At 44.0% G+C, this 25,961-nt stretch overlaps 1 pseudogene; it reads right to left on the bottom strand.

Moving 5' to 3' along the window:
• Nucleotides 1-24,089: 24,089 nt before the first annotated feature.
• On the bottom strand, nt 24,090-24,478 carry LOC146796356 (C-type natriuretic peptide-like; annotated as a pseudogene).
• Nucleotides 24,479-25,961: the final 1,483 nt, after the last annotated feature.

Below are 25,961 nucleotides of genomic sequence, written 5' to 3'. Positions count from 1 at the left end.
GCTGCTGCCCGGTTGCGATGCGGCAAGATGGCGCCTCGATGCGATGCGACAATCCGGTGCAATGTGATAGGATGGCGCCCTTGATGCGACGATGTTGAGACGATGCGGCATGCCCTGGAAGCCTTGTGGAGACTCTGCACTTTGGAGCCAAGACAGGCCCTGCGACACGCTTCTCTGATGATGCGACGGCGACCCTCACGGTGGCGACGCGCTTCTCCGGTGATGCAACAGCAGACAGCTGCGACGAAGGCATGCTTCTGGGAGATGAGGCGGCGGCACGCTTCTCCGGCGATGCGATGACTACAGCTGCGGCGGCGACACGCTTCTTCTCGTTGCATCGCTCTTCCAGCTCCCAGCGACACACAGGGTTCTGCAGATAGAATTCCCAGCAAGGAAATTCAGAGGGGAGCTGGTAGTGAAGTTTGTTGTCCCTGAGACTTCAGCAGGAGGCAAGCACAAGTTCAAGCCCTTGGAGTAATGTTCTGCAAGATGATGAAAGTTCTGTAAAAGTTCCTTCTCCTCTCCTTGGCAATGCAGACACCACTGCAGGCCAACCCAACAACACAGCACACTGGCAGGGGGGCAGTCCAACTCCTACAGCTTCCTTTGGTTCTTGTCCTTGGCAGAGGTTTCTTCTTGTTGTTCCAGAAGTGATCTAAAGTCTTGGGGTCTGGGTCCCCATATTTATACTTTTTTCTCTTTGTTCTCTGAAGGCAGAGAGGCCTTTGCCTAGTCCAAACCAGTTCTGGTCAGTCCTGGAGCACTTGTTTACCTGACTCCTTCTTTTCTTTCAGAGTGCAGGGCAGAGACATCAGACACACCACAGGAGGTGGAGCCAGCATTGTGGAGGGAAGGCACATCCCTATTCAGGTCCCAGGTGCAACTCCTCACACCCATCTACATGCAGATCTTCCTATTCAGCCCTGTGCTGACTCACCCTCTCTCCCCAGCCCCTGTCACTCACAGAACCTGACACCAAATACACAACCTAGCAGAGACAGGCTTGGACAGTTAAGCAAGAAAATACCTACTTTCTAAAAATGGTATTTTCAAACACAGAATGTTAAAACCAGATCCACTAAAAGATGTATTTAATCATTCTGAGTTCAGGCATACTAAACTCGAATTTCTACCATGTTCCCTGAGTCAGTTAGGATTATAAGATGTAATAATCAAACTGCCCATTCTGGCTTATGGGGAACAGTTAACCTTGCAATAGTGAAAAACGAAAATGGCTGTAATTCACTATTAGGACACGCCACACACACACCAGTCCATGTTCTACCTTATACTTACAATGCACCCTGCTATTGGGCCTACCTTGGCATCTGGGTCAATGCTCTCTAACAGAGAGAGTACACGTGCAGCAAAGATGCCAGGGCTGTTTTTATAGGCCATGGCCAATCTTTTAAATTGTTTTTGCTTGCCGCCAGAAGTAAACGCTGTCCACTGACTACTAATAGAGGACAGGTTATGGCTGTAAAAGCCATGTCAAGTGTGGTTTTAAACCTTTTACGCACAAGTCTATCAACGAGGGCAGAACTGTGGGTATTCTGTACCGCGCACGTCCACCAATGAGAATTTAAATGCCGGTAATCCAAAACTAGGTGGTATGACCCATCAGGCTTCGTTACAGTAAATAAAGGTTTTTTCATCGGTGAAACACATGTTTCAATAACTCCCTGATATTCCAATTGCTTAAGGATGTCCGCGACATAAGATCTAGCTTTGCGACGCATGGGATATTGGGGTTGTGGTTGAGACATAGACCGCAAGGGAATCTCATGGCTGGGAGACAATTTATCCCAGCCCACCTGAGTACAATACAAAGCTGGTGCAAGCACCTGAGCCCACTCTTCGGCAAACCTTTCAGCGTGCTCCCTTGGCACCGTGTGCGCAAAGGATGGGAGGATTACCTCCTCCCCTCTAGGAGCATCTAAAATGAAAGCCGGGGGCCAGTCTGCCTCTGCCAAGAGAATGTCATAGGAAGAGGTCAGATTATCCCAAAAAATCCCTTGTATTGTGCGTTGTATGTCACCTTCAATTAAGAGTACTATGTCATATAGTCTGTCAGGGGGAGCCACTCTAGTGTAAGCAGTTTCTACAGTAATGAACGTGTCAGTTGCTGTCGCCTCCAGAAATGGACGCAGTGCTTGCCGCACTACTGAAACCTCCACTGCGCTGTCGAGCAGTGTTAGTGCTCATGTCAGGTTCCGAAGCTGCGTCCGCGCTATCTGTGGCATATCTCGCTGTTAGCGCAGCAACCTTCTTCTTCTGAAACGGGGGACGTTGACGTGCAAACTCGTCTTGCTTGCCTTTCCCGTCAGCCTGACGGGGTTGCTCACGTCCTTGTTGGGCACCCCGACCTTTGCCACGTTCTCCGCCACCGGACTGTGCGGCCGATGTTTCCTGTGAAGAACGAGGAGAGCGTTGTTCAGTAACCTGAAATCTATCAGGTGACCTTATCCTAGTGCGATTGTGCAAATCGTATGTGCGTTCACTAGGCGGCTGTACGGGAGACGCAGGACGAGACCCCTGTTTCTGTTGCTGCTTTCCCGGTTTCTTTGTTCGCCAATTTTGCTTTGGAAAAGTTGGACGATCGTCTTTAACAGACGAACTCACCTTAGTGTGTTGTATTAAGTCAGGAATGACTATAGTTGGTTTGACCCCTAAACTACTGCGGCCAATAGTTCTATATGCTTCCGCAATAATTTTAGGCAACTCTTTGGGCTTATCGCGCTCATCGACGCGGGCTAAGCCATTAGCCACTTGGAACTGTACCGCATCTCCCTTGAGGTTACCAAGGATGAGAGAGGCAACTACGTCGAACACCCCGACAAGGGAAGGTTTAGGGACTGGCAAGTGGGTGCACTTGGTCAGTCAGCATGGCAGTACCAGACTGCACATAGGCTCTGCAATGGCAGACCTGAGACACACTTTACAAGCTGCTTCTGTGTGTGGCACAACCAGTGCTGCAAGCCCACCAGCAGCATTTGATTTACAAGCCTTGGGCACACATGGTGCACTGTACTAGGGTCTGACAAGTAAATCTAATAACCCAATCATGGAGTCACTAATCAAGACATCAATTTAACATAGGGAGCACTTGCACTGTAGCACTGAATAGCAGTGGCACAGTGCCCAACGCATCTAAACCAGCAAAACATATCAAAAACAGAGGAGACAATCAGAAACAATGGGAGACTCACGCCAGTGGTACCAGGTCTAACAGGACTCACCAAACATATAATAACAGTATGACAGTTTAATTGGTACCTGCGCAGAAAATTACACGTGACAAGTTTCAAGGCTTCGATGGCTGACTTAGACTTTCATTCTTGAAAGGACAACGAATTGAGTGCTACTGAGCAGGGAAATAATTACATTTATAATTAGTTTTGTACTTAGTTAAAAGTTCAGCCTGGCTCTATCTATCTATCTATCTATCTATCTATCTATCTATCTATCTATCTATCTATCTATCTATCTATCTATCTATCTATCTATCTATCTATCTATCTATCTATCTATCTATCTATCTATCTATCTATCTATCTATGTTGTTGCTATTAGAATAATATTATTATTATTATTAGCCTGAGCATGAACGCTTCCTTATAGGAACCTAAGAAGAAAGAGATAAAATTCAATAATCATGTATTCTACATTTTGCTACAATGGGTGATTCCAATCAATTTTTTCCAGAGCTTTATACGAGCTTGAATACATCTAAGCAAACTTTTTCACATTTCTACAGAAAGAATCCTCCCATCTCAGGTGAATATTCAATTTTATTTCAGAATTGTGAATTTCAATTTCTTTAATCCCCACGAAAGGTGGCCTCGGTTGGTTACCAATAATCAGATGTGAAGGAATTATGTCATGGGAGCTCCGGAACCGAATCTGCAAATTAATGATTTATTGCATATAATACTTTTGTTATTTCTAACGTCTGTACTGTGTTTTTGGTGTGATATGTTATAAAGTATATTAAAAATGCTTACAAAAATCGTCAGATATTTTTGGTACACAATAAAATAGTGTCCACGGTAATCCATTCAGAATTCCGTGCACTATGTGTGCCTGCAAGGCACGTTTTGGCTTTCCACGCAGAGCAGAAATAACATTTTAATTCGATCCAGGAGAAAAGCAGCACAGAGTCATCTTGCTATTCCAGACACAGCACAGGTCTCGAAAGTAGAAGGCTCTAAATTCAATTTCTGATCTTCATAAACTCCTATAATAGCTTTATGGGATAATCTATATCGTATAATGGTCGGCAACCCTGGAATTTCCAATCGAGGACATCTTGTTCAGAGCAACTTCGCCTTTTGCAATTTAAACATAACCACAACAAATGGATGTATCAGAGTGGAAGGTGCACAGTGTCTTGAGAGCTGAGTGTCAATTAGGCAATATTAATGGATTAAAACATGAGCTTTAGTGTCACAAAAGTAAGTTTAGAAAATGTGGAATTCTGCTTTAGGATCCAATAAAGGAAATGCCCTTTGCAAAATGTAGTACATTGTTAGTTCTGATTTTTTTTCCACAGATTTTATATTGAAGGGAAAGGTTTGTTGCATGTAGTATATACATTCATGTATGAATTTTGACATTTTTCATAACTAGTATACTTTGATACTTGTATTTGTCTACATTTATAATATACTTATGTTCCATAGCATCACATTTTGCTTTTAGCTAAAACAGATATGCTCTTACAAACCAGCTCTTATGGTGCAATATGCTTAGCTATAATTTTAATAAACCTTTTAACCCTCCCAGAAAACTTAACTACCTTAAACCCTCCCACGGTACATCCCACCCGAAAACAAACTTTCCTTAAAACATTGCCGCAATTTCTAATCACCTCCGTCCGGGCAAGTCGCCCTTTGAGGTAAGCATTCTGATGCTGGAGGAGAGAGCAAGGGAAGAGAAGGGGGAGGGGAGTGGGGGGAGGTGAGAGAGAGAGAGTGTGTGAGAGAGAGAGAGAGAGAGAGAGGGAACGAGGGAGGGCCAACACATATGTCCGAGTCCTGATATAGGTAAAAATCAGAGACTGTCTATATGATCGTGTAACGTGTTCTGGGGGTCCTCCATCTCCTCACCCATCTCTGCCTTAACTTGTTCTAACAGCCGGGTCCAATCTAAGGAGATCGGGTTCCTCCGCAATCCTCTACACTCCTCCCTCCTAAGCGCTTCTCCCTCTGCCACGGCCATCTAATGACCTCCTCCCTCCATTTGCTTCCCCGCTGTGCCGTGCGGGCTTTCCAGCGCTGTGTAATTAATCTTTTAGCAACATTGTTAGTTCTGATGATGCACATTATGTCCACATTTTATTTCTTTATAGATATATCAGCTTGAAAATGAGACTTCTGCTGGGACATATCTAAGGCCAGATTTATCATAATGTTGCGTAATGTTGCGTTGCCTTTGTGCCACGCATGGGGCTGCCAGGGTGACACAACACTAAAGTCAGATTTCTCAAGCCATGCACAGCCACCTTTCGTTGCCCTGCATGGCTTTATGAATCTAAAGTAATGCGAGGTAGCGAAAATCGCTGCTTTGTTTTGGTCTGCGGCAGGGAAGTGCTCCATGGGTGGAGAGTCAGTGTTCTCATGCATCCACCCATGGATTTCGGTGCATTCCCAAATTTACCATTACTGGTAGACATGGGAATTCATTAAATGATACACCTCCCCATGTGAGGCTTAATGAGGAAAACTCGTTTACTCCTCTTTCTACACGTGCTGCATTCTGCAGAACATGTGGAAAGAGGAATATTCGTTTGAGGATTGTTTTTGTGCAGGAAGATGTCCAATCCTGCTCAAAAACTATCCTGACGGCAAAGCAGGTACTCCTGCACCATGACACAAGGGTGCCTGCATTGGCACCAGGCAGCCAAAAGTGCACCAGCGCAGGTAAATGACAGGAATGTGCTGTACAATATTAAATGCAGTGCATTCTTGCCCTTTTCCTTTCACTCAGCGCAGTAAGGTGGCTTTCTGCATTGCGCTGCATGAAAGTATGATTAATCTGGGCCCTAGTGTCTTCATTCTGATATGCCTGAGCAGCACATTTACATGGGGAGTCTGATAAGGGGCAATTCTTGGGCACACAGGTCAGAGCATCTGACCAGCAAGACTGACCAGCAAGACCCTTATTCCAAGTTCAACAATACTGGGCTGGATTTACCACTGTGTGGTAAATCCACCCCAATACAGAGTAATTACAAGTTACACCCCATGGAAAGGGAGATTACCATGTGGGATTTATTTTTCTGGTAATAAATAATGGAATTCCCAATTCTGTGGGTGCTCTGAGCAGGTGGTAAATGTATGCAGGGACCACTGGGTGTGGTGTGCGATGCAGTGGGGAATTGTGGTAAATAATTTAATTACCGGTACATAATTTGATGCGGAAAATTTATAATAATAGCTCAGTAAAATAAGAGGCAGAATCCGTGGTATTAGAGGTTCGGAACGGGCTTTATTCCAAAATCAATTCGAATTGTGGACTCCATATTCCATCACCACGAAGGTTCAGGAAGTGAAGGACCATACTTTATTGACAGGTAATCATTTTTATAGAAGAGGCATTATAGTGAAACAGATGCAGGAGGCGTAACAGTTGATAACAGAGATAAAAACATACATGCGTAACTAAAATGGGTGTAACTAGGCGTAACTAAAGAACGTCATTAGGTATGATGTCACAAATGGGTGGTTCCATGAAAGAATTTCGCAATGTCAGCAGAAATACTTGGCAGAGATGCGCGCGCAGCAGCATGACGTGTGATTGACGTGCAACTAGGGGGTGAAGGGGACTTGACATTTAGCTCTACATGTGGAGACAGAAGTCTGGGGGGTCAAGTCAACCTAATCCCAAATCATATCTAACATCCTATGTTTAAAGAACTATGTTATCCAAAAGGAAAGGTCTCTCGAATAAAATCTATTCTATACTGACTGTGAGTGCGTGTACAAGCGTCTAAGTGTCTACATGAGATGCAAGGGCAGAAATCTTCCATAGTAACAGGGCTATGAATTACTTGCATAAAGACAGAGAAGCCGGGCCCTTTGCTCGGTAGCTGGAAGAATGTTTACTTAAACTACTAGACAGGAATGCATTGGATGGGGAGCGGAGCAGATAATCTCGAAGGTGAAATACAGTTTTTGGCAAGCAGACAGGTCGAGTCAGGCACCGTTAGCCGCGCAGGGAGTAGGACAAAGTTCATGGATACAGATGTGAGCTCAGACTGGAGCTTTCAGAGGCAGGAGGCAGGAAAAGGCTTAATGGCAGAATCAGGGCCTTCTCTCCTGGACTGTAAAATGGGATAAATGAACCATATAAAGCCGGTGGCCTTTCATACTTAGGAATAGAATATCCGGCCCATTCATGGCGGCTCTGAAAGAGGACATGTTGACGGTGGACGCACATGTGTTTGCGTCTTCATAACTGGAACTGGAGGGAACATACATGTACTTGTGATTTATACATGAAACCGTTGGGGTCCAAGATAGGGGACATAACTGATCATAAAAATCCATATTTCCACATTCCCTCCTTGTCCCCTACTTGCCCTTAGGAGATATCAATCTTCATCAATCCGTCGATCTGTTCATATAGCATCATTTGTTCTTCTTTCTCCTTCCGGGATGAATGAAATCTTGGTGGTGGAATACACGATGTGGCACACAGACCACAAATCGCTGGTCCACATTGTAGGCATAAGCAGCAACTGAATAGTATGAGAAAGCCAATACCTAGGAAGGATAGGACCCTCCATCCCCAGGCTGACAATACACTCCAAAACCAACCGGACCAAGTCCAGGTGCCTGGATTCTGGTGTATCTGGCTTACAATCTTATGAAGGCGAGTTATGGCTTTATATACAGATGGCGAATTTTCTGGTATGAAAATGCAACAACTTGATCCGATGACCCTACAAGCTCCGCCCCTATCGGCCAGGATGACGTCAAGGACAAGACGATTTTGAAGCACAACAATCCGCATAGCAGACTGCTCTTCTGTTAAATTGCCTAAGGCGGAAATAGTTTCGTTCACTACTGCTTCAAGGGTTCTGGTTAATCTACGTATCAGCTTACTATTGGTAACTGTACCTATATAGGGAAAGAGACCTTTATTGAAATCTGTGTATTTTTCCCATGCTGTTTCAGTGTAGTCGACTATTGGGAGATCTCTCCGTTCTCTATTGTGTATTAAATGAGTATTTCTATGATAATCAGGAGGAGCTAGGAAAACAGGTGGCAAAAGGAATCCGATGTAGCAGGTACCATCCCAATCTAGAGGCAAACGTATATATGCAGTCTGACCACATACGAAGTAGGAATGGCGAGAAGCTCTAAATGTAGACTTGCCTTGATCACTGAATTCTATTACAGTGGTGCATCTACTATGGCCCATATGTATGGAACCATTCTTTCTTACACATAATTCACCTTTAACTGGAAATACTGACATAGCGGGCAAAATTGGTGCAGCTTCGGATTCAACATTCAGGATCATGAGATTAAGCGTGAAATTCCCTAATCCATATACTTCATTTTCTAGATCAGTTCCTGTTCTTTTGGGAAGTCCCTCCTTGTTAGGGTAGCAGACTTTGAGTAAAACTAGGTTCAGGTTTCCCCATACCCAATTGTCTTGATAAGTTACTGAGTTTGAATCTAAGGAATTAATTAAACTAAACCATGCTCCACAGGAGCCATTGTGTGTGAACGGATATGAAAAGAGAGGCAGAATTCCCTTATAGTTCTGATAGGGAGGGAGTCTGCCACATATCCAACAATTTGTAGCATTGCTAGTCTGATGGGAATGATGTAACATACTGATAAAAGTGTTATTGCGCAGCGCAAATCTATAGGACAACTCATGCGGGGGTAATTCACTAAAAGAATGTTCAGCAGTAACATTGTAAACATGTTTAGAAATAGGATAATATATGTGCAACAATATACTTGCAGCTATTATTAAAAGACTTAAGAAAAACAAAATTAATAACGTCACTGTGCAATGACTACGCAGTGATTTACAGTACGCATGTTGTTTCAACTGCATCTTTCGATTTCTTTCTCTATTCAGGTCTAGGGGATACATGTCAGAGACAAATTCGACCGATTCACCTTGGAGAGGACTTAAACAATCAAATTGTCTGACTTGTTAGACCGTAATTTTAGTTTGTATAGTTCCTTATCACTCTGTTCAACCAAAGGAAGCTTTGAGTCAATCGGTGAAGACACGCGAGGTGTATCGTTTACATCAGACGGTAGTCCATGAAATTTCTTGATATGACTTGAATGTATCCAACCTTTGCGACCTTCGATCTTCACGGCTGTCCTCGTGGTGAGCAGTACAAGTTGAGGCGATTTCCACCTAGGATCCAGCTGAGTCTTCCGGTCAAAATTTCGCACTAACACCAGGTCCCCGGGAACTACGTCATGGGGTTTCACCTCGGTGTTGTCGGGAAAGGCTGCAGCTACCTGTGAACGACAAGATTGTAGTGCAGACATCAAGGAAGCCAAGTAATCTGTCAGCATATTACAGTCAACATCAGTTATTTTGCGTGGTATAGGCGTCCCCCACATATTTGGTGGTCTGCCAAAGATCACCTCATAAGGGGATAGCCCTGTTCGAGAGTGCGCTACCATTCTCATGTAAAAGAGTGCAACTGGTAAGGCTACTACCCAGTCGACACCTTTCTCTCTACATATTTTGGACAATCTAATTTTCAGAGTTTGATTATGTCGTTCCACGAGACCTGCTGCCTCGGGGTGTCGGACACAGTGAAATTTCCACTGATAGCCTAACAAAAGTGAAACGTGTTTCATTAGTTCGGATGAGAACGGCTGGCCGTTATCTGAGTAGACAACACGTGGTAAACCGTACCGTGGGAAGAATTCTCGAACCAACTGTTTGGCAGTAGTCGGGGCAGTGTAATCTGAAACCGGGTATGCCTCTGTCCAACGGGAAAGAGCACAGACAACTACAAGAACATATTTGAATCCTCGACATCGTTCCATCTGGATATAATCCATCTGGAGGACTTCAAAAGGGTGATCAGGAGGCTGAAATCCACCCTGTTCTACGGGAATGCTTTTACCTGGGTTAAACTGACAACAGATCATACAGGTACGAACTTTTTGTTTAGCTGCTGCTCGTAAATGTTTGTTGAACCAAATGTGTTGAATGCTGTCTAGCATAGCTTTTTCTCCTAGGTGCGCTGGACTATGTATTGTATTAATGATGACTTGAACCATAGAATCAGGAAGGAACCATACAGATTTTTCCTTCGTCATCCATCCTTGATCCGTTTGGATCCCTCCTAATTCAGTCCATTTCTTTATTTCATCTGGTGTAGCATGTGTCTGTATGTCAATTACGTCAAGAGCGGGATCCTTAACCGTCATGCAATGTGTTGGTGTCGGAACTATTGTCTTTGTCATGTCAGATGTGTGAGTTTGAGCAGTCTGTTTAGCTGTTCTGTCAGCTAGATCATTGCCTTGGGAAATGATATCAGTAACTTTCGTATGAGCTTTACATTTCATAATTGATATTGCAGTGGGTAGATGTATTGCATCTAATAAGGCATGAATGAGGGGTCCGTGCTGAATGTGGGCACCGTGAGAAGTTAAATAACCTCTCTCTCGCCACAGCACGCCGAAGTCATGTACAACTCCGAATGCATAACGTGAATCAGTGTATATGTTAACTTTTTTATTTGTGGCTTGAATACAGGCTTGTGTCAGAGCGAAGAGCTCTGCTGCTTGAGCTGACAAGGTATTTATGCAATTTGTTTCAATGACTTTAGTGTCTGTTGTGACCGCATACGCGGCCACTAACTCTCCTGTACTTGTTCTCATACATGAACCATCTACATACAACGTCAGGTCTGGATCTGACAATGGGACGTCTGTCAAGTCTTGTCTGGGTTTCGTCGTGATAGTGATAACTTCAATACAATCATGTGCTAGTGGGTCTGTTCCATTTACTGGTAACAGTGTGGCAGGATTCAATGTACTACAACGTCTGATTTCTATGTGTGGCTGAAACAATGTTAATTCGTAACCGGTGAGTCTTGCTATAGTCAAGTGTTGTGTTTGTGTGCGGTTCAAGAGAACCTCTACTGCATGTGGTACTTGTACTGTCAATTGGTGTCCTAACACTATGGCATCGCTTTGTCGGATTGCTAAAGCTGTTGCTGCCACTGATTTCAGGCACGCAGGCAGAGCCTGAGCTACGGGATCTAATGTACTAGAAAAATAAGCACATGGTTTGTGTGATCCTGCTTGTTCCTGTGTGAGTACTGACAAGGCAGTACCTTCGCGTTCTGTAACAAAGAGTGTAAACTGTTTATTGTAACATGGTGTTGCTAAAACAGGTGCTTGACATAAAGCTTTCTTTAGGCTTTCAAAAGCTTGTGTATGTTCCTGAGTCCAAGGGAGGACAGTCGATGTGGCTGCCTCCTGCGTTGTCAACTGAATGAGTGGTTTTGCTAGAAATGCATACTGAGGGATCCACTGCCTACAGTATGAAGTGAGGCCTATGAAAGCCCGCACCTCCTTTTGTGTCTTGGGTATTGGCATGTTAGCAATTAACTGGATGCGATCTGGTGTAAGCTGCCTTCCCTCCTTGGACAGCGAGTGCCCAAGGTAAACAACTCGCTGGACACAGAATTGCAGCTTAGAAGGGGACACCTTGTGCCCCTTTTCGGCCAAAAATTGTAAAACCGTCAGTGAGGCTTTTTCACATTCAGGTTCGCTTCTAGCGGTGATCAGCAGATCATCGACATATTGGAGCAGGGCAGTGTTGACTGGCATGTGGATACTGTCAAGTTCTCGTTTCAATGCTTGGCTATAGATGCTGGGGCTTTCTGTGAATCCTTGAGGTGCGCGTGTGAATTTAAAGCTTCGTCCATTGAAACTAAATCCGAACAAGTATTGGCTTTCCGGATCTATTGGGACGCTGAAAAAGGCATTCTTGAGATCAATTACAGTAAAGAATGTTGCTTCGGAAGCAATGGCTGTCAGTAATGAAGAAATGTCTGGGACTACGGGGTATTGTGGTACAATGCATTTATTTAATTCGCGCAGATCAATAACCAATCGATATACTGGCGGGGCTTTTGGATCAGTTCGTTTAAGAATCGGAATTATCGGGGAATTACATACATTGGAGTCGGTTTCCACAACCACTCCTTGGGTAATAAGCTCGTCAATGATTTGCAGTAAAGCCACTACAGCATCTGGGGGTAACTTGTATTGTCGCATTCGTGGTAGTACCACTCCTGTCTTTAGTGTGACTCGATATGGTGTAATGTTCATGCAACCAACATCTGTAGGGCCTTGTGCCCATAAATGTGTGGGTAAAGTCTGTAGTCGGTGGTCCATGTCTCGGGACACATAGTGCCCTTTGAAATCACGTAGAAACAATCTTACTCCTTCCGGAGAACAACATATTATAGCTCCTAGAGCTTTCAATGTTTTTATACCTAACAGGTTTTCTGGACATGATTTAGTAAGCAATAAATCTGTAGTTCGTGTCAAGGGACCAATCGTAAGTGGAAGAGGCTGTGATACTTCGTTAATGATAGGTTTTCCTGAAAAGCCAAGGGAAATATTCTGTGAGCCTGAGAGGGGTGCCCCTGGAACTTCACTATGTTTTATGGTTGTTCGGCTTGCCCCTGTATCAAGTAAAATTTTTCTATCTTGGCCTAATAGTTCACTGTGTACATAAGGTCCTTCTTGATCTACAGGGACCTCGATAAGGGGTAAGCCAACTTCCCTCTCTAGGCTGTTTCATGAGTATCGTTGATAATCAGGATAGTCATACTGTGCGGTCTGGTACATCTGTTGTGTCGTTGTTTGTGTGGCAGCAATAGGCTGCGGTGGTGGAGCTGGCATAGACTGTGGCGGAGCTGGCATGGACTGTGCATGCTGCGGGGCTCCTTGTTGGTTCTGATCCTGTCTAAATGGCCGTGGTCTTTCTTTTGTATTACCTATGGCGATATTATGTTTTAAAACTGGACAATCGTGTACATAATGACCTGGCTGTTTACAATAGTTGCATGTCCCTTTTACAGAACCTACTGAAACACTGGACTGTGTCATACCCTTTTTATGACCGTCAGCTGGAACTGTCTGGGAAACTAGCATTTTCATTTTCGTGTCTTTCATGCGTCTGTGTTCATGTTCTTGTTCCTCTCTAATTCTATTGTGATGGTACTGTAGCATTTGTAACATTTGTGACGGAGTGTTACCTTGCCAGGTACTCTCGAATTTCAATACTCTATTCTTAACTTGGGGCAAGGAATTTTCAACTAATTTTGTCACAAACAGATGTGGATACGATTCGCTACTTGCTTTTATTCCACTATTTATACCAAAACATTTTTCGAATCGGGCATAGAAATCACTAGTGTCCTCATCTTGCTTTTGTTTACAGGCTGAGATTGCACCCCAGTCTTCCTTTTTCGTAGTTAATAAACGTGGCAGTACCTGTACTAGTAAACCTGGTAGTGTTTTGGTCTTTTCCCCAAGCCCTGAACCTGGACCTCGAGCTGTTTCTTCGTTTTCTAATGCTGTCCAATCTATCTTTTGGTCTCCCACCTCCCAATCCTTTTCCTTGAGTTTTTCGTAAATGCCCGCAGGCATTAATACCTTCAATATTTTCATAATGTCGGGATAGGTATACTCTCCCATGAGCAACATGTCTTTAATTTCACGGTGGAAACCCGCTGGGTCTTTGTCATGACTGGGTACCACTTTCTTCATTTCTAATAGTTCTATTTTAGATATGGGTGTGTATACAAACACACGTTTAAACTGATTGTCATCACCTTTTATCGGGTGCACTTCGCGTAAGGGATTCTGTCTATCCATATAATACATCGTTCTTTCCTTGATGGGCAGTGAGACATGTTCGGGGCATACAAAAAGAATGTACTGCTTTCTGGATTCTAGTATTTCTCTAATTAACTCAGTACCTGAACCTCTCCATTTATTCGTGAGTAATTCAGTCAATATATCAGGTAAGGGACCAGGATCGGAGTGTTGGCTTTTATATAATATAAGGAGTTGTTGAATCATATAGATACCAGCTAAACGCTGTTCATCTGGGGTGAGGTTCAAAAACGTGTGCACTAGTGTATCATCACTATATTTTCCGGGACTATCAACCCAGTGAACGGCTGACCTGGCTAATTCTTGTTCGTCCATAGAATCGAGTATATGATAACCCCTTCGTTCTCGGAGTAATTTGTCAGCGGCTTGGAACGAATGTTCGGGGGACCTTATATTTATTATAGGGGTTTGGAAATTTCTGCTATTATCTGGACGTATCGGACGTATCGGATCAGTAAAGCATCTAGTATTATTGCAAGATCTTCCTCTACCTACATAGGCCATGGTTTCTAACTGTCCTGTGGGCAGTTCTAATTCTTCCTCCTCCTCAGTTTGTTCAGGCTGGTCTACTGCTAATCTTTCTTCGTGTATTCGTTCTACTTCTTTGCGGATCTTTCGGCACATAGCTACTATACTTAATCGTTTATCATGTCTCCCCTCTGATATATTCCGACTCCATGTGGTAAGAATTCGCATTTCTTCCGGATTTACCCCTGGTCGGTCTTGATTTCTGATCACACAATTTATGAGGAAACGTAACAGTTCCCCCTGTATCTCCACTTTCTGGTACTCCATGGCTCTATTAATACTCTCAGAATCTCGCCCTGACTGGACAAAGTGATATATATTTTCTAAATGTGTAGTCATTCCTGGTAGCCTCCCTAAATATATTGCAGCTCGTCGGATACGTAATGATGCCAGCAGCATTTCGTCCTCTTTGCCGGGCACAGGGTCATATCTACAATCTACTAGAAGTTCCTTAAGCATGTCGGGAGTTACTAGTTTGGGCGTACGTTGGTGGGCTAATTCTTGAAAGGAAAGTTTATTTACTCTGGGTGGCGTGGAAAAAATGTTTGATGTACCTCCTGTAGCACCACCTGGGGTGCTGGATGTGAAAGGATTCGTTGAACGTGATATAGCAACCATAGGTGTGGATACAGCTGTAGAAACAGATGTGCTTGCCGGAACTTGTGTCGGAGTTTGTTGTTGCGGAGGTACAGACGGAGGATGGTCTTGGCGTTGAACCCCCTCAGCAGGCGGTCTATGTGGCGCAGTATTAGCATACTCGGGAGCTGCGTCGTCTAAATAAGAGGAAAGGAAAACATCTTCTGCGGTTCTGGGATGCCCTTTGGGATGTGCTTTTATCGGAAACAATGGGGGTGGCAAGTCTTTTGGTATCTCCGGAGTAGCCTTAGGTAACCCTTCGGCCAGAAGAGGATACATACCATTCATAAGGGCATTTCTTTGTCTGTCTACTTGTTCTGATTTTACTCGAGTACCTTCTTTAATTAATAGATTTTCTCGGACTTTATTTGAATTCTCCTTACTTTTCTCTTCCTGTCTGAGTGCTTTTTCTGTACGTCTATATGATTCTTTACGCCATAATTCAATGGCATCTTTCTGTGACTGTCTAGCTTTCTTTTTCCATAATTCTTCCTCTACTTTCATGATGCAATCTGCATCCCAGGTCCCAGCTGCGGGCCACCTCTGACTTTCTGGTAATTCCTTGGTGTAGTCTACCCATAAATCAAGAAATAATATGGCGTCTAGGCCATGTTTATGATACATGAAGTACCCTGGAGTGTCCCTAGGAGGAATGGGAACAGCTTCTTCGAGTACCCCTTTTCTAGTTTTGATCTGTCTTAATTTCGAAAAGAGCGGCATATTGAAAACTGATCTGATACCTAATTTTGAACACGTTTAATACAACAAAACACCATAATGAACAGTCATTCACACCACAATATGCAGAACGTATTTAAAACATTTAACATTTAACATTTAATGAACAACAATGATGGCCATTTAGGGAACTAGTCACTAAGCATAATACTCGGCACTAACTAGGTAATTCTGAATTATATACTAGACATACTAGATATACTGCTGAACAGTACAGATACACTGCTGAAACAGTGCAGACCGGATTTGTGTACCCAAACCCGTCTTGACCGGCACAACCTATGTGCACGTCAGAACGCCTCCCCGACAATGGTACTCACCGGGTAGCTCGGAACGGAAGGCCTCGGAACTGAACTGAACTGGACTTGAACCGGACTGGACTCGACTCGAAACTTCGGAACTTCGGAACCTGGTGGGCCTCTGTATACCTCGGATCTTGCTCTCTCAGCTAGGCTCTGGTCGGGATACTTCGCACTTCTCACCGCCTCGTCTGGGTGTTGATCGCAGCCTCAGTTACCCCCGCTCGGCAGGAGGGAGATACAGGAAATCCTGTGGGTACGCGTTGTTGTCCGTCCGGCGGTGACAGGAGACCGGGCCTGCAACGCACCTCCGGCGCGTGAGATGAGAAAGTGTCCCTGTTCGGGCGCCATATATGTGGTAAATAATTTAATTACCGGTACTTAATTTGATGCGGAAAATTTATAATAATAGCTCAGTAAAATAAGAGGCAGAATCCGTGGTATTAGAGGTTCGGAACGGGCTTTATTCCAAAATCAATTCGAATTGTGGACTCCATATTCCATCACCACGAAGGTTCAGGAAGTGAAGGACCATACTTTATTGACAGGTAATCATTTTTATAGAAGAGGCATTATAGTGAAACAGATGCAGGAGGCGTAACAGTTGATAACAGAGATAAAAACATACATGCGTAACTAAAATGGGTGTAACTAGGCGTAACTAAAGAACGTCATTAGGTATGATGTCACAAATGGGTGGTTCCATGAAAGAATTTCGCAATGTCAGCAGAAATACTTGGCAGAGATGCGCACGCAGCAGCATGACGTGTGATTGACGTGCAACTAGGGGGTGAAGGGGACTTGACATTTAGCTCTACATGTGGAGACAGAAGTCTGGGGGGTCAAGTCAACCTAATCCCAAATCATATCTAACATCCTATGTTTAAAGAACTATGTTATCCAAAAGGAAAGGTCTCTCGAATAAAATCTATTCTATACTGACTGTGAGTGCGTGTACAAGCGTCTAAGTGTCTACATGAGATGCAAGGGCAGAAATCTTCCATAGTAACAGGGCTATGAATTACTTGCATAAAGACAGAGAAGCCGGGCCCTTTGCTCGGTAGCTGGAAGAATGTTTACTTAAACTACTAGACAGGAATGCATTGGATGGGGAGCGGAGCAGATAATCTCGAAGGTGAAATACAGTTTTTGGCAAGCAGACAGGTCGAGTCAGGCACCGTTAGCCGCGCAGGGAGTAGGACAAAGTTCATGGATACAGATGTGAGCTCAGACTGGAGCTTTCAGAGGCAGGAGGCAGGAAAAGGCTTAATGGCAGAATCAGGGCCTACTCGCCTGGACTGTAAAATGGGATAAATGAACCATATAAAGCCGGTGGCCTTTCATACTTAGGAATAGAATATCCGGCCCATTCATGGCGGCTCTGAAAGAGGACATGTTGACGGTGGACGCACATGTGTTTGCGTCTTCATAACTGGAACTGGAGGGAACATACATGTACTTGTGATTTATACATGAAACCGTTGGGGTCCAAGATAGGGGACATAACTGATCATAAAAATCCATATTTCCACAGAATGGGAAAATTAGAAGACAGAAGGGGAAAGTGGCATCTGACAGGGGAGAGCATTCAATGCTTCCTGGTCATAATAAACACATGATGCAGCCTATGTATCATGCAATTTTACAGTACAGAATTACCACATGGTAAAATTAGGTCTGGTTCTCCTGTTGCAGGGATTCTGCATAGGCACATAACTATGCTTGGGACTATAGAACCTTAGTAGGCAGGGACTGCGTCATTCTACCACCTTAGTGCCTAGTATCGGCTAGCTATAGTGTCTATTTGCCCTCCTACTCACTCACAGAGGAACAAGTGATTAAACACCCAAGAACACGACACTTCTGAACCTCTCAAGAATCACAGTGACAAGACACGCCCTTTCGTTCTTCCACTCATACAAGTCCACAGAAAGATCTGACAAAGACACGAGGGAATCTTAACATTTTTATTTTCAACTATCGTGCTCTGGTATGCAGTATACTTGCCACAATAAGTAAGACAATGCCGAACACAAATACTGTCTGCATAGTAAATAATCCTTACATCATAAAAGGAGCTGTCATTATATCAGACAGGGTAGCCTAACCTCCCTCTCTTGCTACAGAAGCACAGTGATTATATATTAGATGATGTATGGGTGTTTGCAGCGGACCCTGTACTTTAGCATGCACAGATGAAAGTTCTACATCTCAGGTGCAGTCACAATCTCTTCTCTGGAAAGATCCCTCTCCAAGTGTGTTGTTGCCTGTCTGTGCATACCTATATGACAAAAGTAAATGTTCCCAAACAATAGCTGCATTTGAGTGTTCTGTCAAGGTGCTAGGGCTGCCCAGAACAGGTTAAAAAGGGTCATTGTTGTTTGATCTTGTCGACCGTGTTCAGACTAAATCTCAGGAAAGATGCGAAAGCGAAAACATCAGCAGGTCCTGTGTGAAAGCACAGTGTGGCACAAAGCAAAATACATGTGTATAGTAACATGCGGAAAGCAAAGGGCAGTCTGCAACATGCTCATGCTAATCTAGGGGAAACGACAATGGGTAAATGACAGGACATATGACACTCCAACACCGGTTGTGGGAAAGCAGCCCAATTGGAATCAGGCCGAGCTGAATTCCATGACGTAATTCTTCTCTGCCTGACTTGTAGTGAGGGTCCAAAGGTCATTACCTAGATTCCTCCTTCCACCCTCTGTCATGAGCAAGGGTGTGTAATACCACATTAAAAATGTTTTAACATCGACCTACATCTGTATCATTGCCACATTACTGACTATCAACTTATTGTTTAGGTAAGAAATGTATGGGTTAAGGATAGTGTAGTAATCAAGTCCACATCCAGAATGTAGTTTTAAGTAGATTTATTCAAGTCGATTACAGATCAGAAGTACAGTAGTATTCAGAAGACGATCAACAGTATTCAGCCCCACCAGGAGCAGCCAGCCAGGCGCTCAGCCCTTCTCCAACTCTGAGTTCCCACTCCCAACATTCCATCTTGCATCATTCAGGTAGAATTCCACTGGCACATCGTGAACAATAACAAACCAGGATACTACATATTTTTGGAAAACAAAACTAGAACCATTAAAAACACCCAGAGTAACATAACCCATGCACTATGGCGACTTAAACCATACACCCGCTAAGGGTAAACACATTTGCTTATGCATAGGCAACCTCGAGTGGAGTTAAGGATAGGTGCACTGTTAAAAAAAACCATAACCAACACTAGACACCTTAGGAAAGGTAAAGCGTGCACTGCAGTGAAGGCATAAGACATGTAATGTGATGTCCATGTACGGACGCACCTCGACTGGAGGTAACATGCTATGCACATGGTGATGGGGAAAGACCCCACAACACACCTCCGGAGAGGTGAAGAAATTGTGCCTAGTAAATGCGGAACACACGTCCGCGCGATGCACCTCGACTGGAGGTCAACTGATATGCACATGAAAGTGGGACATAACCTCAAAACACACCTCGCGGAGAGGTCCACACAACACTTCGAGTACAGGAGGAGAGACACTGTACACTGTAATAATGGGCGAAAACAACCCAAGGAACACACCTCGCGTGGGGAAAGAAACGTTGTCCACTATGGAGGTAAGTAAAAAAAAAGGAGTAAAGGCACCTCGTAAGGAGGTAAAAACGTTGTGTACCCCATGCTTTGACAGAAATCGTCCCAACACCCTATGTAAAATGGAAACGTAAGAGGTTGTATTTAGCGATGTAGACAAATTGCAATAACACACTGTAAATACATAAATGTAAAACGCCTGTGAAACAAAAACATTGTAGCCTTGCATGATATAAATAAGGACAACAAACTTGTAATAAACATTGACAATGGTGTGCCTGTCACCGTAATGAGCCAGACAGGCGTTCAGATAATTTAAAATAAGCACTGTAAGCCTAAAACATGCATGTTGATTGAGAATGTCATAAGTGTGCCTGTATTAGTAGTATGTAACAGTGGTATGAATCTATAACAGTCATTTATATTGGGGAAGAAACACCAGTGAGTGAAGTCTCACACGAGTAAGCATCAACCATTAACATGGAAGCATACTGCAGTGTCCATACAGCCGATAGACTTGACTCCATTTTGTAGAGAAGTAGTTCTTGTTCTCACACCGCCCCTCGACTATTCCCAAAAGTACTGATGAATCCAAAATAAAAATGAGAAGTAAAATAGGGGTAAAATATAATGAAGGGAGATGAGAGAGAATAACAAACCCAACTCACCTTCCCTTCCAAAGAAAGGAACAGAACAGAAACACCAGAGGGCAAAGAATAGAAGGAGGAACCAGTAATGGCTGTCCTCTGGACACCCACTGGCCAGGTAGGCGTGCAAGAAGGCAGCTCGCATCAGGAGGAAACAAGACGACAGAGAAGAAGAGGAATGCAAATACTCATTCTTCTCCATCAAAAACATGAAGAAAGAATTTACAAATAGAAAATACAACTGGGCTACAGCGTGGAAAACAAAACTAGAACCATTAAAAACACCCAGAGTAACATAACCCATGCACTATGGCGACTTAAACCATACACCCGCTAAGGGTAAACACATTTGCTTATGCATAGGCAACCTCGAGTGGAGTTAAGGATAGGTGCACTGTTAAAAAAAACCATAACCAACACTAGACACCTTAGGAAAGGTAAAGCGTGCACTGCAGTGAAGGCATAAGACATGTAATGTGATGTCCATGTACGGACGCACCTCGACTGGAGGTAACATGCTATGCACATGGTGATGGGGAAAGACCCCACAACACACCTCCGGAGAGGTGAAGAAATTGTGCCTAGTAAATGCGGAACACACGTCCGCGCGATGCACCTCGACTGGAGGTCAACTGATATGCACATGAAAGTGGGACATAACCTCAAAACACACCTCGCGGAGAGGTCCACACAACACTTCGAGTACAGGAGGAGAGACACTGTACACTGTAATAATGGGCGAAAACAACCCAAGGAACACACCTCGCGTGGGGAAAGAAACGTTGTCCACTATGGAGGTAAGTAAAAAAAAAGGAGTAAAGGCACCTCGTAAGGAGGTAAAAACGTTGTGTACCCCATGCTTTGACAGAAATCGTCCCAACACCCTATGTAAAATGGAAACGTAAGAGGTTGTATTTAGCGATGTAGACAAATTGCAATAACACACTGTAAATACATAAATGTAAAACGCCTGTGAAACAAAAACATTGTAGCCTTGCATGATATAAATAAGGACAACAAACTTGTAATAAACATTGACAATGGTGTGCCTGTCACCGTAATGAGCCAGACAGGCGTTCAGATAATTTAAAAAAAGCACTGTAAGCCTAAAACATGCATGTTGATTGAGAATGTCATAAGTGTGCCTGTATTAGTAGTATGTAACAGTGGTATGAATCTATAACAGTCATTTATATTGGGGAAGAAACACCAGTGAGTGAAGTCTCACACGAGTAAGCATCAACCATTAACATGGAAGCATACTGCAGTGTCCATACAGCCGATAGACTTGACTCCATTTTGTAGAGAAGTAGTTCTTGTTCTCACACCGCCCCTCGACTATTCCCAAAAGTACTGATGAATCCAAAATAAAAATGAGAAGTACCTGCGATGCTGTAACATGCCCAGGACAATCACCATTTGATTGTGAAACTAGACCTGGTCTCAAGCGTCGCTCATTGTAGAAGAAAATCGAATTAGGAAGCGAAATGTCCAAAAACTTCTGCCGGTAATGATTCCTCAACACACGTGGTTGGCATAATCACACTGGAGCTTTCCTCAATATGCGTGTAAAGGGAAGCATACAATCCCAAAATGGCGGCACGCTATATCAGGCACTGCCGGATGGCTCACGGCGCGTTAGCGATGCCGAACCACCATCCGCAGCAGAATGACGTGGAAGAGGCTGGCATCATGAAGGTTCTTCCGAGGCAACGCGCGACACCACGGACCAGGTGAAGCGCGCAAGCATCTTTTAAACTTAAATAAAGCGCAACTGTCACTCTTGTGCGGGCCATGCAATGGGAAGCACAAAACACCAACTTTAACACATTAACTTTTAGTTGAAAACCAAACCGGGAAAAGTAAGGTTCACACCGGTGCAGCGCTAGCAGGATAACAGTTAAAAATGTCCCACATCCAATACCTCAGTAAGGAAAAATATAGCACCTTAAAACAGTCACAAATGAGCCTTACTGTCTCTAGAAATACAGCACTTCGCACTGGAGGCAAAAACTGAAAAACCAGTGGTTACCTTTTTTAAGAAGCACTGTAGATATTCTCAGAGGCACTGTGGATGTTTGTAGATGGAGCGTAGACATTAGTTGTGGCTTAGTAGACCTTAGTGAATGCGAAATCGAAGACAGCTTTGATGACTTAATTCCATGAATTAAAATGACTTCACAGCACGCTTGAGATTGGGGTGCTGCGCTGAAGGAACAGCACACAGACCTTTTGGGATGCTGTGGGAACAGCAGGGAACACACATTGATGAATGCTGAAGACTTTTCCAGACGTAGGTAGGCTTACCCTCTCTTGAAGGCACAGCACATGACCATACATTGATGAATGCTTGGCTTACCCTCTCTTGAAGGCACAGCACAGGAACATATATTGATGAATGTTTGGCTTACCCTCTCTTGAAGGCACAGCACCTGACCAAGGCGTTGTAGAGTGTCAAGCTTACCCTCACTGAGGGCACAGCACAGGAACCAACTGGAAGGCTGGTGAGGGCAACCGATGTAGGGGTTACTGGTGGGGCAGACGTGGCAGTTTGATGGTAGTACGCAGACCAGGTACTAAAGAAGATTGCTTGAGGTTCCCAGACACTTCCACTTGAACTTTAGAGGTAGAGATCGCAGGTTCTTTTTTAACTCGTCGCCAATAAAATGTAATAATCAAGTCCACATCCAGAATGTAGTTTTAAGTAGATTTATTCAAGTTGGTTACAGATCAAGAAGTACAGTAGTATTCAGAAGAAGATCAACAGTATTCAGCCCCACCAGGAGCAGCCAGCCAGGTGCTCAGCCCTTCTCCATTTGTGAGTTCCCACTCCCAACATTCCATCTTGCATCATTCAGGCAGCATTCCACTGACACATCATGAACCATAACAAACCAGGATACTACAGATAGTACATCTACTCTTCCCCACACATGCTTACCTTGGCTTTATAGTGGTAGTAGACATATGGTTGAGTCGCTATATTTGCAGGCCCATATTATTGACCTCGTTATTGTGACATATAACCATAATAAGCCACCACCATCAAGTACAATGCCCCTGGAGAATGAAGCTGTAATCATCATGCTGGCTGAAAGGAAACCAATGATTGCCTCAGAACATCTAAAGTAACCAGTGCTGGTCACTCTTCTGTCGTTCCATCCAGTTTAGGTAAAAAACAGAGCTTTCTTTCCCTAATCCTGCATCTCTAACAATCCATTATATGATGTTTCTTTCTTTGATGACATCTGTTTGAAACTGGAAACATATTGTGGCATGATTCACTAGATGCCGTTTTTTTTTTAATGTTTTTGTTTCTTGTTGGTGGGCGGACTTTCAACAAACACAAAAAACAGAATCAAAACAGTACAAAAACGTCATCGTAAATAGGCACCGGGCAGAAAGCCCATTTTTCATTGATATAGAAATATAAGTTTATTTATAGTTATATATTTATATAAAATAGGAAACATTTCCATGAAATACAGAGAATCTTTATGAACCCAGAAAACTTTCACAGTTTGTTTGACATTGGACGGAGAGGTTTAGGTGTTCGTAGAGAGGGGGGCACGTGGGAGTAAAAATGCATTTAACCCACAAGACATGTCATTTTCTTTGACCCGATTGGGGGCCAACGTTGAGGGGCTCTTCTGGAATATCTTCCATTTGTCACTTCTGGCCAAGTAGGCGTCGTTGAGGGCGTTTCATGTCTGTGGCGGGCGGCCTAGCACCCCAAACAGCTGAAGGTTCCGATGCGGTCCAGCTTGAAGCCGAAGCAGCCTTGCGAGGAGGTCTTCTTCGTGTGGCCACGGAACTTCTTCTGGTTGCTCATGAAGTCACTGAAGTAGCGCAACCATGTGCGGTTGGGAGTCTGCTTGGCTGAGTCGGCTGCGCCACGCAGAGGTCGATGGGTCGGCGGGAAGCGGAGCTCAGCCGAACTGCTGCTACTGCTGCATCAATGCACTCCTCTGCCGACAGCAAAGCTGTGATCTCTTCGCCAAGGAGGTCAGCCAGAGCCTGCTGGTGCTTGATCTGCAGCGAAGGGCACGCGTAGACGCTCAGTGCAAACGAGGTCAGGACACAAAGGACCACGTAGGACAAAGAGGGTATCATAGCTGCCAGAGATTCTACTAAAACTGCATTCGAAATGGAGTACTCCCCTCTGGTCAGCCTAGTTTGTGTCTTTTGGTCGTCGCAGTAGAGATGATAGTTCGAGTGATCATCAGAGAGTCAGTCTTTTGGTCAGTCTCAATAGAACAGATCTTTCAGCCGATCTCAGTAGACCAGATATTTTAGTCAGTCACAGAGCTAATCTGTGGGTCAGTCTCAGAAGAGTTGATTTCAGTTAGTCACAGAGTCAATCTGTGTGTCAGTTGAGTCGATCTTCGAGTCTGTCTCAGTAGAGTCGATCTTTCAGTCAGTCAGAGTAAATCTGTGGGTCAACTGAGTCAATTTTGGAGTCTGTCACAGCAGAGAAGATCTTTCAGTCAGTCACAGAGTCAATCTGTGGGTCAGTCTCAGAAGAGTGGATCTTTCGGTGGGTCACAGTGGCGTCAGTCGTTCGCTGGGGTACCAATGGTTTCCAGCTTGTTGTAGGTGCTGTAACTGGTTTTTGTTGCCTTTGCTTTGTTTCATTCTTTTGGTCTGTCCTGGAATTGTCAGGTTGTGTCTGTCTGATTTTCCCACTCTAGTGCTCCATTTTATTGAGGATGATGACCTTGATGTCACATCACCCTCAGCAACAAGCCCACCCCAGGAGAACCTTCAAGAATCTTAATCGGGTGCGATCTGCGACAGGCAGCCTGCCTCCCACCCTTCTGATATCAGTGAGGTGAGGTGGGGTGTCTGTACCTGGGAGCTGCGTGGGGGTCTTGCCATTATACAACTCTTATTGTGCACTCCTTCCTTTGCAATAAACTCCTGCCTTGCTTTTGTTCGAGGCAGATTCCAAGAATATTCTCAAAGGCGGTGTCCAGGAGTATCAAACTTCCCCCAGTTTGAGAATCTGGTCTCAGGGTGACCCCAGCACTTATTCATTTCCAAAAACTTCACTCATTCTCGACATCGGTACCCATGGAGGCAACATTTGGGATGTTTTCTTTTTTTTGTGTTCAAAATAGTTTATTAAGTTTTATAATAAACAACTGACAATACAGAACCTAGCACTATGAAAATGAATGAATGAAGAGGCATTTCTAGAGTGCACGGCTACCCGGGGGCATCCCAGCGCTAGTAGCAGTGCAGCTTCAACCACGGGCAGCATTAGGGAAATAGATAAGTCTTCACCTGCTTTTGAACGGTCAGGTAATTTGACTCGAGGCGAATACCAAAAGGCAAAAGATTCCACATTTTGTGGCATTGTACGAGAAGCAACGCCCTCCGTGTCATATTTTTCTTATTTTTGGAACTACCGCCAATAGTTTATTATCTGACCTTAAAGACCTATTAGGGCGATAAGGTTGAATAATGGAGCTGATGGTGGGCGGGTCTTTCCCTGAGAGAACTTTGTGTGTGATATACAAGGCCTTAAACTGGATTCTCTCTTGTATGGGCAGTCAATAAACTGATGCAAGCTCAGGTTTAGCTGAAAGGCACT

The sequence above is a fragment of the Triturus cristatus genome, chromosome 10 (genome assembly GCF_964204655.1).
Source record: "Triturus cristatus chromosome 10, aTriCri1.1, whole genome shotgun sequence".
Classification (NCBI taxonomy): Eukaryota; Metazoa; Chordata; class Amphibia; order Caudata; family Salamandridae; genus Triturus; species Triturus cristatus.
This window is presented reverse-complemented; position numbering and strand designations above follow the sequence as displayed.